Genomic DNA, 20,715 nt, shown 5'->3' with positions numbered 1-20,715 from the left:
TGACCTGAACTGAAACCAAGAGTTGGTCGCTCAATTGACTGCACCACCCAGGCGCCCCAGAGGAAGCACAATTTTTTTTAAAAGATTTTACTTATTTATTTGACAAGGAGAGACTGCGAGAGAGGGAACACAAGCAGGGGGAGTGGGAGAGGGAGAAGCAGGCTTCCTGCGGAGCAGGGAGCCCAGTGCGGGGCTGGACGGAGGGCTCGACTGGGATCATGACCTGAGCCGAAGGCAGACGCTTAACGACTGAGCCACCCAGGCGCCCCTGAGGAAGCACATTTTAATAAAAATTGCAACAGGCACACTTCAAAACTGTAATCAACTGCTTTATTGACCAGATATATCTCTGTTCCTCTACACTAAAGATGAATTTCCGTTTTTGTCATTAGCAGGACATACTTTAAGTGTAGTAGAAGGTCAAGGAGTAGGAAATTTGAGTAGAGGGAAGCTCTATGAAAGCAAACATGGGCGGCGGGAGGAAGGTAGGGAAGGAAGGTAGGGAAGGTGAGCCCTTGGAGGGAAAAGTATTAGAAGAAGAAAGCCTAAGGCATTTCTGAGCAGAGGGAGGGGCTTTCTCTGAAGGTTCTGCTGAGACTGGGTGTAAGGAAAGAATAAAGCAATGTGTAGGGAAGGATAAGTGAGGGAACAATAGCATGGTTTAAATAAAAATAAATCACACAGGGCGCCTGGGTGGCTCAGTCGTTCAGTGTCTGCCATAGGTTCAGGTCATGATCCCAGGGTCCCGGGATCGAGCCCCATGTCCAGCCCCACGTCCAGCTCCCTGCTCAGCAGGAAGCCTGCTTCTCTTTCTCCCACTCCCCCTGTTTGTGTTCCTCTCTTGCTGTGTTTCTGTCAAATAAATAAATAAAATCTTTAAAAATAAATAAATAAATAAAAATAAAAATAAATCACACATTTTCATTAGTATTTACCAAATCCTTATTGCTGGAAAAGTGGCTTTCCTCTTTGCCATACTTACTGTGTTTCCATTATGATTATTAATGGTCTTTATTCCTACATGTCCGTGGGAAAGTACTGGTGGTATTGCTGCTGACAGTTTTTAAAATGACTGATTCACCCTCAACTTGCACCCCTATTTCACACTGGAGAAAATGTAGCTGTTTTCACTCAAGCTTTGTTATCAGCAAAATGAACCAGTGCAGTTTCCCACAGAAAGGGCACGTGGGCACAACTATTTGTTGTCGTAATGTCATTTTTCCTGTTCGGGCCATGAACATACAAGGTCAGTACTCACATTCAAGACTATCCACACATTCCCTCCCCCCAAGTTCTTTCACTTTTTTTTCCCCAAAAATGGTTTTCTAATTTTAGAACAACTATTCGGTTAAGAACTGGTTTGCACTGCAAATTAATATAGAGTAATATTCTTGGAATAAACTATTTAAAAGTTATACTCAAATCTGCCCTTTATGTCCTGTCATCGGAGCATAGGCATGGGCGACATTCAGAGCTGTTGCACAGTCATCCAACAAGAGCAGAGATCCTGGTTTGATCCTTTTTTTTTTTTAAAGATTTTATTTATTTATTTGAGAGAGAGAGAATGAGAGATAGAGAGCACGAGAGGGAAGAGGGTCAGAGGGAGAAGCAGACTCCCCGCCGAGCAGGGAGCCCGATGCGGGACTCGATCCCGGGACTCCAGGATCATGACCCGAGCCGAAGGCAGTCGCTTAACCAACTGAGCCACCCAGGCACCCTGGTTTGATCCTTTTTAAATTCCCTAGGACAGATCATCTATGAGAATGACTTTAATAGCCCTTTTGACATTTTCAAATATCAAATATGCTCCGGTTTAATGACAGTGGAAATCCTGTACCTTAAAATCAGGAGTTCAATAAAATGGATCAAAGAAATGTTCTCATTACTCAGCCTTTGATTTTATATGTTCTAGTCCAATACTGACTTTTGTTCATTTAGCAAAAGTAATAAGCATATATTTCAGGCATATCTAGCTCTTGTCCTATCATAAAAAAGCAAGACTATTTATCATCCTTGTCCCCAAAATGGCCTCTATAAAGATCTTTAATCATGTTTAAATGACTGCATATAAATATATTTCCACTTATATCACAAGGATTTCAGTAAGAGAAAGCATTTCTTTCTGAAATCAATTCACAGGTTGATCTGATCACTTTCATATGTAGAGTAACTGCTGCCATTTTGACACAGATTTTTTTGAGACATACATATTACCCATCATGACTCTTTTGCATGCCATATTAAGGGACATTTAGGCTTACATTCTACAAAAGACACAATAATAGCTACATTGACAAGTGCTTACTACCTCCCAGACCCCGTGCTGATGCATTCCTGGGAGGTGAATATGTTGGTCCCATTCTACAGATGAGGAAAGAAAGGTTGCAAAAGGGTCCCCTGTGCAGGCAGCTCTGAACCTCCACTGAATATGCCTCTTCATAAAGCATGACAAATATGGTTCCAATTTCTGTATCTCAACCATTTAGGGCTAGAAAGAATTTATGTACAACAAAATACAAAGAATCCAGAGAAGTACTTGAGGCTCTTTCCCATCTCACTGCAGACTATTAACTTGAGATGAGTATCATAAGCCTAAGATGGCTCACTATTTCTGTGTAATAAGCAGAGTCCCAACACACAGCCCAAGTGACTCTTGGGCATTTCCCTCATACACTTGAGTTCTGTATTAGTCTAGAGGACTGAACTGATAGGGGTGATGTGGAGCCTGGCAGAACTGTCTACATCAGAGCCTGCAGGAAGAAAATGCTAAAAACAGGAGGTCACTATCACTTAAGTTAAGCCTAAGATAGGAGAATCAGGAAGTGCTGCAGCCCCTATGGGAAAACCCACTGGTTCTCTAAGGTTCACTCAACAAAGGATCATTATGCAGTTATTAAACTGTCTTAAATGCAGCCCAGGACAGTATTTCTACACAATATCCTCTCCTGCAGGGAGCATTGCATAGCAATCTGGGTCAACTCAGATATCAGGATAGGCTGAACCATAAATTAATTTTCTATTCCCTGGCCATTCCTTGGGTTTGAAGCTTTTTTTTTTTTTAAGTTGAGAGTAGAGCAACGCACAAAAGAGTACTTTCTGCTGCGGATTTAAGGGGCTAAGAAATGGAGAGGAAAACCACTGTTGGTAAACAATTATTCTTAAAAATTATGCAAATGTTTTACTTGTGAGCCCTCAAATGGGATGGAACAGGGAAGCAATGTGTGAATGTCATCTAGAGGCGAGGTGCTGAAAGAAGTCTGACAGTGGGAAGAGGGAGGAGGGACACCTGATAAAGGCCTCTGTGGTTTATGCTTCCGTGTGTACCTGGGGGTGGCTGAGGGTGTGCCCAAGAGTGGGTTCCAGGAGGCATATCTCTGTGGGTTGTTTATTGAGGCAGATTCTCCCTATGCCTAAACTAGTGAGTTCTTAACTCTTAGGGTCACCACTTAATAGTTTTGAACTAAATAGGTAGTTAGAGCATGCTACAGTCAGCCTCTTTCCAAACACATGCCTTTGGTGAGTAGAAGGCTGAAACTCCCAGGGCTGTTACTAGGTGGCACTAAATGCTGGCCTGGCACACTGGTCCTGCCCGTGGAGTTGGATGGCACCCCTTCTGCAATGCTACATGTTTTTAATATTAACCCTGACCTCATTGTCCCTACAGAGGGGAAGGTGGGTCCACACTAGCTAGCACCATTCCCCAACAGATAACAAGGCTCACCACTGCCTCTGATGTTCAGGGAGCACCCTTCCCTGCCTGTGAGGCTCTGCTTTCTGACTCTTCACAGAGTATCCCCACCTGTCCTATGCTGCTGCTCAACCCTACTGTCCTCACACTCCTGCATCTTATTCCTGAGAACCTTCTGCCTATACCAGATTGACGATCATTGTTCCTCCCAGGAAATCCATCCTGTCTTGACAGTAAGTCCCAGACTCTTCCTCAGCTTGGCTTGATGCACTCGTGTCCTTTGCACTTTAGTTGGACAAGCAGACCAGACTTCTATCAACACACTCATGATGGCCACAAGCGATAATAACAGTTACAAATCCACCGAGGCTATCATTATGCACATTTTGCCATCTCTTGCTACTAATGTATAACAAGACACAATGTCCACATATGTTCCAGGTCCTCAAACTCACTCAAGGAAAGCTGAGGCTTGTTCTGATTTAACTTTACACCAGTGTTTGCTCTTTTGCTTACTAGCCTTGTTTTTATTTCCTCAAAACAAAATTTAAAGACAGCTCTTTAATCATGTGAAATTCTAGACTTCTTCAGGGAGTGACCATCTCCCAGAATCTAGTCTTTCCTCCCTTTTGAATTTGGACATTTGCTCTTCTTTGCCCTCTCCTGTGGAGTCTCCATCCCACACAAAAGGCCCACTGCTCTCCTGCCTCTCTAAGGTGGCAGTTGGCTCCCAGCCTCAAGGGAGAGCCTCCATACCTTCCCTGTCACGGGAAGTCAGTCCCTCTGACTGACCCTGCCTCAAACTGTCCACTATCAAAACAGTACCATGCCTATTTATTCAGGAAAAACTGCATTAACAAAAGGGGCTAAGATGCTCTACTAAGAATGGAGAAGGGTACAAAGAATTCTGTCCCTCAAATAACTGACAGACTAGTTTCTCAGGCCTTGACCATGACAAGCTTACTATTTCTGACAAACTCACATTCAGAACTAAAAAGACTGCATGTGTTATCCTCCCAGAGACATTAGCTTTTTAAAAGACTTAGTATGACATATTTGACAAATGGCTTAAAAAGTTTCTAGTGAGAATCCTGAATTATAATGCTCGTAATGTGAACAGAAGCCAACAAAAAGAAAATGGACAAGCTGATAATTCTACTTCAAGTTCAAGCTTTCTACAAAGTTGCACTATGAAGTAAAAACAATGAGTTTGAGCCCCACATTGGGTTTAGAATTAACTTAAAACAACAACAACAACAACAACAACAACAACAACAAGGAGCGCCTGGCTGGCTCAGTTGGTAGAACATGCAACTCTTGATCTCGGGGTCATGAGTTAACTTAAGAAAAATAATAATCATTTAAAAACAAATAAATAAAAAGAATCTTAAAGAAAAAAACCACAATGATAATTCTACACTTGATCTTAGCCAAAAGGCCAAGAGCCGATCAACACAATGATAATTCTAATGAGGTTAGCCAAGAAGTAAATGGCAAAAAATGTGAATCATCTAAGAAAACCATTTCAAATCTGGCTTTTTATATATTACCCTTAATGATGAATTGCATGCTATGTGTTGCCTTGATGTATTAGCTAATAAATGCATGAAGATACCATTAGTGATATTATTTAAAGTGAAAAGTTACTTTATCTTTAATTAATTTAATTTAATTCATGTGTTTATAGCATACTTCATGTATTAGCACTATATTATCTATACATCATAATTAATTAATATACATACATTGTGGTCTGTTGCACAAAACTTTTTTAGTGATAGTGGTGTGAGATCACAAGACATTAGAAGAACACAGGTTGGGACCATGGGGAGTCTATTTGGTTCATAAACTCTTGAAGATGAAATTTATCCCTTCCCCTGGCATTGCCCTGTCAGGCTTAGTGGGCCTTCAGAATTTGTACCAGAATGCTTCTGACAGCATCAAATAATTAAAAATAGCTTCTGAAGGAAGCTTCTGAAGGATCAAAGTCCAGTTCTAAACAGTGGAAAACAAAACTGCGTGCCCACCTCTCTTCTTTTTAACTTACATTTAAATAATCTGCTAAGCCCATTGGGTGAGTTACCTGTATGCCTGTTTGGCCTCCTTTTCTGTTCAAACCAGAAACAACCTAAACTGGATCTGTTGGCCTGTCACTGAGAACAGCATGATACCTGGTGAGCTAAAACAGAAGTCCATGATGTTCACTTCCACAGCACATGATTGGAACAACATGGAGAAGACTGTCATGGCCCCAGCACAAGGATGACACACAAATTCATGAAGTGTTCCATGTTAAAAAAAAAAAAAAAAGAAGTCCATGTATTGAGCAACGTTTCTCCAAGTTTAACAGATACAACTAAGTAACTTCATTCAACAGTTTAAACAACTTGGGGGTTAAACAATGATATTGTCTACAGCTACGTTATAAGACACTATATAAAATCAACATGAACAGACATTTTTCCAAAGAAGACGTCCAAATGGCCAACGGACACATGAAAAAGTGCTCAACATCGCTCGGCATCAGGGAAATCCAAATCAAAACCTCAATGAGATACCACCTCACACCAGTCAGAATGGCTAAAATCAACAAGTCAGGAAACAACAGATTTTGGCAGGGATGCGGAGAAAGGGGAACCCTCCTACACTGTTTGTGGGATGCAAGCTGGTGCAGCCACTCTGGAAAACAGTATGGAGGTTCCTCAAAAAGTTGAAAATAGAGCTACCATACGACCCAGCAACTGCACTACTGGGTATTTACCCCAAAGATACAAATGTAGGGAGCTGAAGGGGTACATGCACCCCAATGTTTATAGCAGCAATGTCCACAATAGCCAAACTATGGAAAGAGCCAAGATGTTCATCGACAGATGAATGAATAAAGAAGAGGTGATATATATAAACAATGGAATATCATGCAGCCATCAAAAGGAATGAATTCTTGCCATTTGCAATGACGTGGATGGAACTGGAGGGTATTATGCTGAGCGAAATAAGTCAATCAGAGAAAGACATGTATCATATGACCTCACTGATATGAGGAATTCTTAATCTCAGGAAACAAACTGAGGATTGCTGGAGTGGTGAGGGGGTGGGAGGGATGGGGTGGCTGGGTGATAGACATTGGGGAGGGTATGTGCTATGGTGAGCGCTGTGAATTGTGTAATACTGTTGAATCACAGATCTGTACCTCTGAAACAAATAATACATTATATGTTAAAAAAAAAAGAAGATAGCAGGAAGGGAACAATGAAGGGGGGGAATCGGAGGGGGAGGGAACCATGAGAGACTCTGGACTCTGAGAAACAAACTGAGGGTTCTAGAGGGGAGGGGGGTGGGGGGATGGGTTAGCCTGGTGATGGGTATTAAAGAGGGCATGTACTGAATGGAGCACTGGGCGTTATATGCGAACAATGAATCATGGAACACTACATCAAAAACTAATGATGTAAAGTATGGTGATTAACATAACATAATAAAAGGAGGAAAAAAAATCATATCTACCTCAAGGGCCAGGTTTTGATGTGATAATGGTTAAGGGTAAATTGGTAACATTTGCTCTAATATTTACAGACTAAAATGGACTCTCTCATGTTAACAGCACAGAACTCTAGAATTTGGTCAAATATTTAACTAAGAGCTTTGACAGATTGTAGGCCTTTATTGAAAAAAGCTGACCCTCTCCATTGGCACTCTGATCATTAATGGGCTTCTGTTTCGGTTAAAAGATACCTTAGGCTCTTGGATTTATAAAACAGAATGTTTATTCCAATTCGTACAATTTGGAGTCTAAAGCATGTGAACATTAACAACCAAGGATAATAGTATTTCAAACACTTAGCTTATCAGAAGTTTAAGGGAAGTTAAGAAACAATTGCTTTGTACCCAACCTTAGTATCCAGGGAAACTTCCCTTCCATCATTCCATAATATTTCCTAATATTACATACTAAGCGATAATACAAATAGCACCAGGATTCATAGAACACACTCTGGTAAATGCTCCTCCTGACAAAATTGCTCACTGCTTTTACCTGAACTGTGTAACCCGATTGTTTTCCTTTTGTTCTGACTTACAGATCCTTAAAGCTGTTTCTTTTAAACTCTCAATAAGTCATTTATTTGAGGTGCCTAGTACATATGTCTCTCTATTCTTGCTGATGTTTTAGAGATATTTTCTGTTTGCAAAACTAATGCATGTTTATTGTAGAAAAGTTGGTTTAAAAGAACATAAAGAAGAAAATATAAATCTTCTACAATTTTAGCACTGAGACGATCACTGTTAAAATATTGTTGTTTATTTCCAATCTTGTTCCTATAGTATGTGTATATTTTGTTTAAAAAATTAGAAATAAATTTTATGTAAACTTATAGGTTGCTTTTTCCACTGACCATCAATATTGACTATTTCCCTCATGACAACTAAATATATCTTCAAAATATGATCTCCACTAGCTGCATAAGTCTATAATATGAATATATCTTCACTGATTTAATTGTTAGACACTTAATTTTTTTGCTTTTAACTATTATAAATTTTAATATAATAGGAATAATTTTTGGAAAGAGAGAGACAGCATGTGTGTATGCAACCCAGGGGCGGGGGATGGGGGGGCAAAGGGAGAAGGAGAGAGAATCTTAAGCAGGCTCCATGCCCAGTGCAGGGCTAGATCTCATGACCCTGTGATCATGAGCTGAGCAGAAATCAAGAATTGGATGCTTAACCAACTGAGCCACCCAGGTGCCACTAGGTATAAATTTTTTAAAAGTCACTATCAAATTGTTTTTCAGAAATTTTTGCCAATCTACACTTCTACCAGCAATGGATGAGAATACCTATCTCATCACACCCTCACCAGTATTGAATAATACAAGTTTTTGTTTTATTTTAACTTCACCAATTTAGTAGGATTAAAAACAGCATCTCATTTTAATTTGCATACACTTGCTAGTTATATAATATGTTTGTTTGTTAATATCTAATTTGTATTTCTTCTCTGCTCATTGTCTTTCTCCTATATGAATCATTTCATTGATTTAAAAGTTATTTAGATAATAATAATTTTAATACTTTCTCTTTCAATATTGTGCATATATTTTCATTTGTTTGATATTAGAAATTTGGTAAATTTTTATAGACAAATCTATTGATGTTTCCTTTTGTGGTTTCTTCAATTGCTTATACCATCCTTCCTTATCCCAAGATTAGCTATATTTCCTGCATTTTTGTTTCTTTTGTTTGTATATGGTGTGTATATGTTTGTAAACATAATTTAATTTTTACGTATATCAATTCTCCACCAATTTGTAGTACCTCTGCTATCTTACATGTATTTGTTTTCTATTCCATTGATCTATTTTTGATCCCTTCTATTTTCATTTGTCTTTTTTGATTCAGTACCACTGTGTTGTAGGTACTATAGCTTCATGATAATTTCTTACATGTAATAGTTCAAGTCCTTTTTCTTAATTTCTTTTTTCACTAATCTTTTAGCTATTCTTGGATCATTTTCTCTTTCATATGAATTTTAAGAATAGTTTGTGACATTCTTGGAATTTTTATTCTAAGATTTTCTTGGAATTTTTATTCAAATTGCATTGGATCTAGAAATCAGTTTATGTAGAATTTGCATCTCTTTGGTACTGATCTCTACATTCATGAAACTTGGTCTATTTCTCTATTTTTGGATCTTTCATGTCTTTCAATATTTTTTTTTCTTTAGGGAGGGAAAGAGATGGGGGAGGGGCAGAGGGAGAGAGAGCAAGAGAATCTTTTTTTTTTTAATATTTTATTTATTTATTTGACAGAGAGAGAGAGACAAGCAGGGGGAGGAGCAGGCAGAGGGAGAGGGAGAAGCAGGCTCCTCGCTGAGCAAGGAGCCTGATGTGGGACTCAATCCCAGGACCCTGGGATCATGACCCGAGCTAAAGGCAGATGTTTAACAAGCTGAGCCACCCAGGCACCCCATGAGGGAGCATGAGAATCTTAAACAGGCTCCATGCCCAGGGTGGAGCCTGACTCAGGGCTCAGTCTCACAACACTGAGATCATAACCTGAGCCAAAATCAAGACTCTGACACCCAACTGACCATGTGAGCCACCCACATGCCCCCCCATGTCTTTTAATTATAATTGGTTCCATAAAGTTCTTGGACATTTTTGTTCATTTTAATTTGAAGTATCCTGTAGTTTGTTGCTATCATCTTTTTCTACTACATTTTCTAGTTGGTTGTTGCATAAAAATGTTAATTTTTTAAAAACAATTTCATTAAAGTATAACATATAAAATAAAATGCACACACTTTAAGTGTACAGTTAGATGAGTTTTGAGAAACACATACAGTCATGTAACCAACACCTCAGTCATGATACAGAATGTTTCCATTACCCCACATGGTTCCCATTCTCTACCCGTGGCAACCCCAAGCACCATGGACTCACTGGTAGCTTTGTAGCACTATGGATCAGATTTGTATTTCCTAGAATTTTGTATAAATGGAATAAAACAGCATTTTGTGTCTGGCTTCCTTTTCTCAGCATCATGTTTTTAAAAGCCATCCAGATTGTGTGTATCAGTAATTAATTTCTTTACATTGCTTCCACTGTATAGCTGTACCATAGATTGTATATGCATTCACCCCCAGACATTTGGGTTGTTTTCAGTTTGGGGCTATTTTGAATAAAGCTGCCATGAACAAGTCTTCTGTGAACATGCATTTTCATTTCTCTTGAATAAATAATGCCAAACTGTTTTCCAAAACAGTAGTGCTATTTTATATCTCCATCTGTAATGCATTCAGTTGCCCTATCTCTGCTAACAGTTGGTGATTTGAATCTTTAGTAATTTGGTAATTTGAATCTTTCAACAAACTCATCTATTGCATTTAAGTTTTCAAAATTATTGAATTTTATTATCTATTATCCTTTAATGTCTCTAGGATCATACTGATATCCTCTTTTTTATTTTTCTTTCTTGACCAGTCTAGCTAGATTTATTCACTTTACTGATTTAAAAAAAAAAAAAAAAACTTTTATGTTGTATTTTTTGTAGTGCTTAACTGTTTTGTATTTCACTGATTTCTATTCCTGGCTTGACTATTCCATTCGTACTTTGTGTTTAACTTATTCTTTTAGCACCTTAAGTTGGCAGCTATGTTGATTTTAGACCTTTTCTTCCTAATATAAACATTAAAAGCTACAGATTTCCCTCTCAGGGTTACTTTCATGCTGCATCTCACAAATAATATGTTGTTTTTTTATTTTCATTTTTATTCAGTTCAAAATATTTTCTAATTTCCTTTGTGACTTCTTTTACCCATGGGTTATTTAAAAATATTGTTGCTAAAGGTGCCTAACTGGTTCATTCAGTAGAGTATCTGGCACTTGATCCCAAGGTTATGAGTTCAAGCCCCACATTGGGCATGGGGCCTACTTGAAAGAAAGAAAGAAAGAAAGAAAGAAAGAAAGAAAGAAAGAAAGAAAGAAAAAGAAAGAAAGAAAGAAAAAGAAAGAAGAGAGAAATATTGTTGCTTAATTTCAAAATATTTGAGGATTTTCCAAATACCTCTCTGTTACTGAATTTATAAATGATTTATACAATAAGTTGTTCAGCTCACTTATCAGTAGTTTATAGCTCATAACCAGATTTTCTTGGCTTTTCCCTATAGGCAAATATTTCATATGACAGTACAAATTTTACACTGGCTAGAACATCCAGTGTATTATTATTATTATTTTTTTTAGATTTTATTTATTTATTTGACAGACAGAGAGACAGCGAGAGAGGGAACACAAGCAGGGGGGAGTGGGAGAGGGAGAAGCAGGCTCCCCATGGAGCAGGGAGCCTGATGCGGAACTCGATCCCAGGACCCTGGGATCATGACCTGAGCCGAAGGCAGACGCTTAACGACTGAGCCACCCAGGTGCCCCCATCCAGTGTATTATTAAATTGTGAGGCAATAACAGGGATATTGCATGTCTCATTTTAATGAGACTCTTCTAGCATTTCACCCTTCAATATGATATTTGCTATAGATTTTGAGGCAATACACTTTAACAAATTAAAGAGTATTTATATGAGCAAAAATTGGATATTTGAGTATATTTTCTACATCTGCTGATATAACAATAGTATGATTTTTTTCTTTTAATTTTGTCAAAGTGATGAATTACATTGAAGATTTTTCTAGTATTGTATCATCTTTGCAATCCTGAGATAAAACTTATTGCTCATTTTTTAAAATACAATTTTGGACTCATTTTTGCTTGCTTTGTTGTATTTTGATAGTGATTTTAATATATCTGAAATTTGGGGATATGATATGAGGTGAGAACCAAAATATAGTTTATTCTATAGGTAACTTTTCCTCTATCATTAGTTGAATAATATATGTATTTCTTATTGGTGAGTAAGCTAAATAATTTTTGGTCTTTCTTTTTAAATATTTTAATTGTTCTGTGGTTTTAATTAATGTATTTTTTTTGTTTTTTTGGTGGGTTTTTTTGAGATTTATTTATTTATTTCTTTGTCAGAGAGCAAGCAAGAGCATAAACAGGGGGAGTGGCAGAGGGAGAGGAAGAAGCAAACTCCCCGCTGAGCAGGGAGCCCAATGTGGGCTCAATCCCAGGACTCTGGGATCATGACCTGAGCCAAAGGTAGTCGCCCAACCAACTGAGCCACCCAGGCACCTTTAATTAATGTATTTTAATGTTATTGTACATTTCAGATTTTTCTTGAAAGTAGTCCGGATATAAACAGTTGTTTTGTTTTGTTTTACTCCAATAAAGGATTTTCTCATTAAAAAAACTTAAAAATATCACTCTCAAAAGGATGTCTATGTCTTGACCAGAAATATTACTGAGTGAAAAATAATTTTTGATGAAAGAGAGCTCTGCTTATCTTTGCAAGGGGATTTACTACCTTCTATTACCATAAATGCATTTCAATTGATGGGAAAGCAAGCCATTCCACCTAGATGATAACCAAGGCTGGAATCCAGTTTGAGCTGGGCTTGGGGAAAGAAGCAGGCTTAGGTGACAGAAATAATCTGGTTAGGCTCCATTTTCCTCAAAAACTCTCCAAGGCCTTGCCCTTTCAAGATAAAGTTTAAAGGTATTCAATAGCATTTGAGGTTCTCTACAATGTGTCCTCCATCTATCTCTGAAGTCTCACCTCTACTTATGTACCCTCCCCAAATAGTACACTCTAGTCAAACTAGACTAACAGGGTTTTCTGGCCTTTTTTTTTTTAAGATTTATTTATTTATCTGAGAGGGGGGCACAGAGGAGGGGAGGAGCAGAGGGAGAGAGAGAAACTCAAGTAGACAATGCACGGAGCACAAAACCCAATGTGGGGCTCGATCTCATGATCCAAAGATCATGACCTGAGCCAAAACCAGGTCAGATGCTTAACCAGCTGTGCCACCTAGGTGCCCCAGGATTTTCTAAACTTAAAACCTTTGTGCACATCAGTCCTTCCACCCAGAAGTCCCTCTCCTCCCATCTTTCTAAATTTGACCTATGTTAGAAGGCCATCTCATATGCCCATTCTTCTGTGAAGACTTTCTTCTTCCCTGGTCTTCCAGCCTATCATAATCTCTCTTTTTCCTAATATTTATTTTATTCTGCACTACGTTTAATATTTGTATATTCTTTGGTATAGTATTTCATGAGATTAGTAATCCTGATGTCTCCAGCCAGAAGCTAAGTCCTTAAAGTCAGAGAAATTCTCTTGCCTTTCAGTTCAACTTCCCGGCTCTATTTTCTTCCCTCTCCAAGAATCCTTTCCTCCAAATCCAAACATAGTTGTCCATGTTACTCCTCTTTTCACAAATGGATGGTGATGATGACATCATCTTTAACAGCTCCCTCATGATTGACACCACCAGTTTCCTCATTAAGTAGTCAGAACAAGGAGTGTCTTACAAGGTGATTCCTGACTGAGGCCTACAAACCCCTCCCTTTTCCATTCCTCCACTCCCAATAACTCACCCTCTCTACTGCCTGTGAGCCTGTGTTAGTCAGGACAAGCTAGGCTAGTGGGAACAAGTAAATCCCCAAATCTTAGTGGTGTAGTACAACAGAGGATTTTCTCATCACATCACGTTTGGCCATGGGTCAGAGTGGTCTCCTTGGCTTCTCCTTTAGCACTTCTGCCATCCTGTTGTCTTCATGTGTAACCACTCAGGTGAAAGAGTGTGTGTTGAAGACACACTGGCCTACCCAGAAGTGACCTACAACCCTCCCACTTATAGCCCAGTAGACCCTGTTTGTGTCACAGGGCCCATCACAACTGGAAAAGAGACTAGGAAGTGTAGGGGCCCACAAAGAATATTTGGAGAGTACTACTGTCTCTGTTGTAATAAATTTAGAGCTTTAAGAAATGGAGGCAGCAAGACACCATAAAAGGCAAAAACAGAAATTTGAACTCTTCAGGGGAAGGGCTTCCACATAAGCCTGGATGGAGTCTCTGACCAAAAGTATCTACCAAAAATATCTGACAATCTTGACTAGGTCACTCTGCCTAAAATTCTACCAATGATAGAGGCATTTGGCTGAATAAACTTTCTTCTTGAAAACTGCAGATATGCAGAGAAATCTAAGTGGTTGTGTTACCAACCACTTATAATTCAGATGGAGAACATTGATAGGACATTCAATCTGAATGTTGAATTATTCTATTTGAATTAATTCAGATAATTATCTGAATTAATTCAAATGAGGTTTTCCCCACAATCCCTAAGTGAGGTCAGTGAGAGAAGAGGGGAAAATAAAGAGGTGATTTGGGGGCAGGGATTAGTTTAGAAAGTCGACATGCCTGGGGAAGATCCCAGCTACCATGCCTGGGGGAAGGTGCCAGTTACCATGCCTGGGGAAGTGCCAGCTACCATGCCTGGGGAAGGAGCTTAAGGTAACAGGAGAGAGGAAAAGCAGCAAAATGGAGGGATAGAGGAAGGCCCTATTTCCACATTTTTACTTCATTCACCTCTGGAAAGAGGGCAGATACTCCTCCTATTTCTCTTTCTTATCACTTCCTCAGTCCTACCTTACCTTCTTCTCCTAGAGTGTAGATTTCAGGCTGGCTTCATAGTGAGACGTAAATCTCTTTGAGAAGCATAGTAGAGTTAATAACTAATTAGATTGGCCTTATATTTTCAACTATTTTGTGGGTTATATAGGATTTTATAATCTCATCTGGGGATCAAAACAGCCATTTTAACTGTTTGTATAGGAAAAAAAATTATAATGTTCTAAGTTCCAAACTCCAGGATTACATTTTTTAAAATAAGATGTACTATTTTTTTCTGATTATAAAAGTAATGCATGTAATAATAAACTTGGAAAAATATAGATATATATATCTTTATAAATATAAAGAAGCTTATTTAAGTCATCCACAGTTTCACATTAGAAACACAGCCCATTTTTTAGCTGGGGCAGGACACAGCGCCAGCTGCTAGCCAGAATTTACGTTTTTGCTGCCCTGGGTACAGAGGTGGAGCTCATTTCCTCTATTGCTGTCAAATGTAGCCATGTAACCAAATCCTAGCCAATGAATGTAAGTAGAAGTTATACTTCTGGGCCTGGCCCATAAAAAGCTCCCACACCTGCACTTCCATATTCCCTTCCTTTCCAGCTAGCTAGAATGAAAATAGTCTCCAAGGCAACCTCGGAGGCCATGCATTCAAGATAGAAGTATCCCTATCAGCCTCCATCCTGCAATAGTTTTACAGAGGAGGGGCCTATGTCAATCTGTACATCCACCCAGTAGTGCTAAGGAAAAAAAAACAATCTTCTCATGTATTAGTCTTCATTCATTTGGGTCTACCCCTTCCTACATTTAACCTGCCCTATTAAGATAGCTAAGGATTGCCTAGATTTCCCTAGTAATCTGTAAACTATCTACCAGGGGCCTCTTCATACAGCATAGGCCCTCAACAAATTTCTTGTTTGATTATAGATCAATTGGTTGACTGTGCAATGATTCCTACAGGATCCCTTCCTTTCTACAACTGCAAAATTTTCACTACTAGAGTTGAGGGCTTGCTATCCAAGAGCCCCAATGCCAGCTTCACTGGGATACTTTTGGTGGGCTATAGAATTTCCCATTTTTTCCTTTCCTCCACTGGGAAACAAGACCATAAAACTCTCAAAGCACAGTGAGGTCTAATAAAGAAAGAGTTTAATATCTATTTTACAAATCCAGACTGTCCAGAGGAATGTCCTATCATCGCATCTAAATTCTAACTAGTTGGCACCTGGGTGGCTCAGTTGTTAAGCATCTGCTTTCGGCTCAGGTCATGATCTCAGGGTCCTGGGATCAAGCTCCGCATCCTGCTACCTGCTCTGCGGGAAGCCTGCTTCTCCCTCTCCCACTCCCCCGGCTTGTATTTCCTCTCTCACTGTCTCTCTCTCTGTCAAAAAATAAAATCTTTAAAAAATAAATAAATAAATAAATTCTAACTAGTATCTTTTGGCAGGAGTTTCAGCACAATAAGCATGCATTAATAGATGAATCTAAATACAATTTTCCCTGCCTAAAGCACATGTTGGTTCCAAGCAAGGAGACAGGTGACTTTTAAAACATCCACAATAAGCAAATGTTTGCCACAAGTAAAGAAAAAGAACAAGGGGAAAGTGAAATTAGAGGACTGAAAATGAAGAGCAAGAAAATAAAAGAAAGAAAATGCTTAAACTGAAAAGACTTAGAAATGGACAAATGTATGCTAAAGAAAAATGAAAAGATGAGACAAAAAGGTGAAAAGAAAGCTAGAGATCCAGGTAAGAGCCCTGAGACTTTTCAGCTTCTCTGTTGCCACTGGTTTGGTGACCTGGATGGAGTCTGATTCAGATTAGCAAGGGGTGGCCTTCCCGCAGTTGCTAGATTTAATGGGTGTCCCCAAGACCTTTCATCCACTTCCCCCTCAATTAACATATCTCAGTGTGGAATTATGCTAATTATTCTGGAATTGCCTCTTCAAACCAGATTAACAGTTTCCTTGTGCCAGAGTGATATAGTGTTGAGATTAATGGAAACCAGAAATGGTGCCAGATTATCACTCCTATGTGTTATACCTCTGCCACTGAACAGACATAAAGGGCATCTTGCAAGGGGACTTGTTGCCCAAAACCCACCCCTCTACCCTGCAAGTCAGACCCTGACAAAGGCCACTGTTGGGCCAGGTGGGACACTAATGACTATGTCAATGAAAAGTTGGTGGTATTGAGCTGGTCTTAGCAGTCACCATCAAACATTATCTTCTTGAAACACTAGAAGGACATATGTCAGTATCTAAGTAAACTGTCATACCAGATAGCAATCTTGAGAAAGAAGAACAAAGCTGAAGGTATCATAATCCCAGATTTCAAGATATACTACAAAGCTATAGTAAACAAAACAGTATGGTACCGACACAAAAAATAGACACAGAGATTAATGGAACAGGACAGAGAGCCCAGAAATAAACCCACAACTATACAGTCAATTAACCTATGACAAAGGAGGAAAGAATATACAATAGCAAAAAGACAGTCTTTTCAATAAATGGTGCTGGGAAACCTGGACAGCTACATGCAAAAGAATGAAACTAGACCACTTTCTTACACCAACACAAAAATAAACTCAAAATGAATTAAAGAACTAAATGTGATACCTGAAACCATAAAACCCCCTAGAAAAAACATAGGCAGTGATCTCTTGGACACTGCCCTTAACAACATATTCATAGACATGTCTATTCAGGCAAGGGAAAACAACACAAAAATAAACTATTGGGGCTACATCAAAATTAAAAGCTTTTGCACAGCAAAGAAAACCATGAGCAAAACCAAAAGGCAACCTACTGAATGAGAAAAGGTATTTGCAAACAGCATATCCAATAAGGGGTTAGTCTCCAAAATACATAAAGAACATATACAACTCAACACCAAAAACATCAAACAATCCAAGTTAAAAATAGGCACAGGATCTGAAGAGACATTTTTTCCAAAGAAGACACACAGATGACCAATGGACACATGCAAATATGCTCGATATCACTCATCATCGGGGAAATGCAAATCAAAACTACAATGAGATGAACCTCACACCAGTCAGAATGGCTAGTATCAAAAAGATAACAAGATAACAGGTGTTTTGGGGAGGATGTAGAGAAGACAACCCTCATATCCTATTGGTGGGAATGTAAATTGTGTACGAATGTAAATTGGTACATTGACGGGAATGCAAATTGGTATGGAGATTCCTCAAAAAACTAAAAGTATGACCCAGTAATTCCACTACAAGATATGATCCAACAGTTCCACTACTGGGTATTTACCCAAAGAAAACAAAAACACTAGATTTAGGGGTGCCTGGGTGGCTCAGTCAGTTAAGCATCTGCCTTCGGCTCTGGTGTGATCCCAGGGTCCTGGGATCAAGCCCCGCATGGGACTCCCTGCTCAGCGGGGAGTCTGCTTGTCCCCCTGCCTCTGCTCCTCCCCCCAGCTCATGCTCGATCTCTCTCTCTCTCTGTCTCAAATAAATAAAATCTTTTAAAAAAAACACCAGATTTCTATTCAAATAGATATATTCACCATTATGTTTATTGCAGCTTTATTTACAATAGTAAAGATATGGAAGCAACCCAAGTGCCCAGCCATAGATGAATGGATAAAGAAGGTGTTTTATACACACACACACACACACACACACACACACACAATGGAATATTACTCAGTCATTATACCATATGATTTCACTTATATGTGGAATCTAAAAAACAAAACAAATAACAAACAAACAAACAAAACACCAAACAGACTCTTAAAAACAGAGAACAGACTCATGGTTGCCAGAGGGAAGGTGGGTGCGTAGATGGGTGAAAGAGATAAAGGGTAAAATTAAGAGGTACAAACTTCCAGTTATAAAATAAATAAGTCACTGAAATGAAAAGAGTAGCATAGGGAATATAATAACAATATTGTAATAATGTTCTATGGCGACAGATTGTGACTACACTTAACATGGTGAGCACTGAGTAATATATAGTAATGTATTACTGAATCAATATGTTGTATACCTGAAACTAATATAAGATTGTATGTTAATTATACTTCAATATTTTTTTATACTTCAATATTTTAAAAAGGCAAAAAAAAACCCTGATATGCCACAAACCATGATGTCTAATCATAATTTCTTAAAATTAGAAATCAATAATAAATATGGTTTTTGGGTTTTTTTTTGTTTTTAAAAACACATATATCTAGAAATTTAAAAGTATACTTCTAAATATCATTGGCCCAATAGAAAAGCATAATGAAAGCTTTGAAATATTTCTAACTTAACAGAAAGAACTGCATTTTAAAAAACTTGGGGAAAACCCTTAATGCAGGATGTAAAGGGAATTTATACTTTATATGCATTTATGTAAAAACATGAAAGATTAAAAATAAGCACAATAAACTATGGAAAGAATAAGAGAACAAATGCAAAGAAAGTATTAGGAAGGGTGCCTGGGTGGCTCAGTTGATTAAGCAACTGCCTTCGGCTCAGGTCATGATCCTGGAGTCCTGGGATCGAGTCCCACATCTGGCTCCCTGCTCAGCAGGGAGTCTGCTTCTCCCTCTGACCTTTCCCCCTTTCATGCTCTCTCTCTCTCTCATTTTCTCTCTCTCTCTCTCAAATAAATAAATAAAATCTTTAAAAAAAAGTAGTAGGAAGAAAGTAATATAGATAAGGGTAAAAGTAATGAAATAAAGAATGTAAAAACCATAGACAATCAACCCAATAAAAGCTGGTTCTTCACAAGGACTATAAAACAGACAAACTCCTTGCAAAATTGATAAGAAAAAAGAAAAACAAGTTACAAATAAGCAAATTTAGAATGAAAAGCATGACATACCTACATATTCAGTAAAGTTGTTTAAATCCTAGGAGAATACTACAATTTTTATATCAATAAATCTGGAAACTTCACTGAAATAGAATAATTCTTAGGTATAACCTACCAAAATTGACCAAAAAATGAATAGAAAGAATGGAAGAAAACTAGAAAGAAATTGACTCAGTACTTAAAAATATTCCACCTAATAATGATATCAGGGAATAAATTAGTAAATGGGAAAAATAGATAAATCTCCCATACAGAAGCCTTTCAAATAATTTATGTAGCTACTCCATCCTCTGGAAAATGAAGCATAACTCCTCACTCCTTAAGTGCAGGCTATACATAGTGATTTTCTTTCAAAGAGTACAAAATGGATTGCACAGGGTGTGAGTGGGGAGAGTAGCCTTACCATAGAAAAATCTAGCAAGCACTCCCTCAGCCGAGTGAGAAAGGTCAGTATCAACAGTGATAAATCATACTGAATGTATGTACCTTTGATTTGATATGATGAGAACAGCAATTCACCTTTATGGTCTTCTTCCCCAAAACCCATAACCCAATATAAAAATAAGAAAACCAAGGGCGCCTGGGTGGCTCAGTCATTAGGCGTCTGCCTTCGGCTCAGGTCACGATCCCAGGTCCTGGGGTCGAGCCCCGCATCAGGCTCCCTGCTCCGCGGGAAGCCTGCTTCTCCCTCCCCCACTCCCCCTGCTTGTGTTGCCTCTCTTACTGTGTCTCTCTCTCTGCCAAATAAATAAATAAAAATCTTTAAAAAAAGAAAAAAAAGAAAAACATCAAAGGGAGCCCTCATTCACTGTTGGTGGGAATGCAAACCCGTGCAGCCGCTGTGGAAAACAGTATGGAGGTTTCTCAAAAAGTTAAAAATAGAACTACCCTACGATCCAGGAATTCCACTTCTGGGTGTTTATTCAAAATAGATGAAAACACTAACTCAAAATGACCTCACTTATATAAGTGGAATCAGAAAACAAAAACAAAACAAAAAAACCCAAACTCATAGATACAAAGAATAGATTGGTAGTTGCCCGAAGCAGGTGTTGGGAGGTGAGTAAAATGAGTGAAAGGGGTCAAAAGGTACAAACTTTCAGTTAAAAAATAAAGAAGTCCTGAGGATATATTGTGCAGCATGGTGACTACA

At 38.5% G+C, this 20,715-nt stretch overlaps 1 long non-coding RNA gene and 1 other non-coding gene across 3 annotated transcripts in view; one reads left to right on the top strand and one right to left on the bottom strand.

Annotated features, from left to right (window-relative positions):
* Positions 1-332: 332 nt before the first annotated feature.
* The window catches only part of LOC112826405 (uncharacterized), a 36,898-nt gene continuing 16,515 nt past the window's right edge, over positions 333-20,715 (bottom strand). For both annotated transcript variants that reach the window (XR_012378719.1, XR_012378718.1), the window contains exon 4: positions 333-852. This is a non-coding gene — a long non-coding RNA (uncharacterized lncRNA). The remainder of the gene's footprint in view (positions 853-20,715) is intronic.
* Positions 5,884-5,985, top strand: LOC112826959 (U6 spliceosomal RNA). Its single transcript, XR_003209099.1, has one exon. It is a non-coding gene; the product is annotated as a U6 spliceosomal RNA (small nuclear RNA).

This window comes from Callorhinus ursinus, unplaced genomic scaffold (genome assembly GCF_003265705.2).
Source record: "Callorhinus ursinus isolate GAN/ISIS: 27379988/994484 unplaced genomic scaffold, GSC_fseal_2.0 scaffold7, whole genome shotgun sequence".
Lineage (NCBI taxonomy): Eukaryota > Metazoa > Chordata > Mammalia > Carnivora > Otariidae > Callorhinus > Callorhinus ursinus.
Note: the sequence above shows the minus strand (reverse complement) of the source record. Positions and strands in the feature narration are given on the sequence as shown.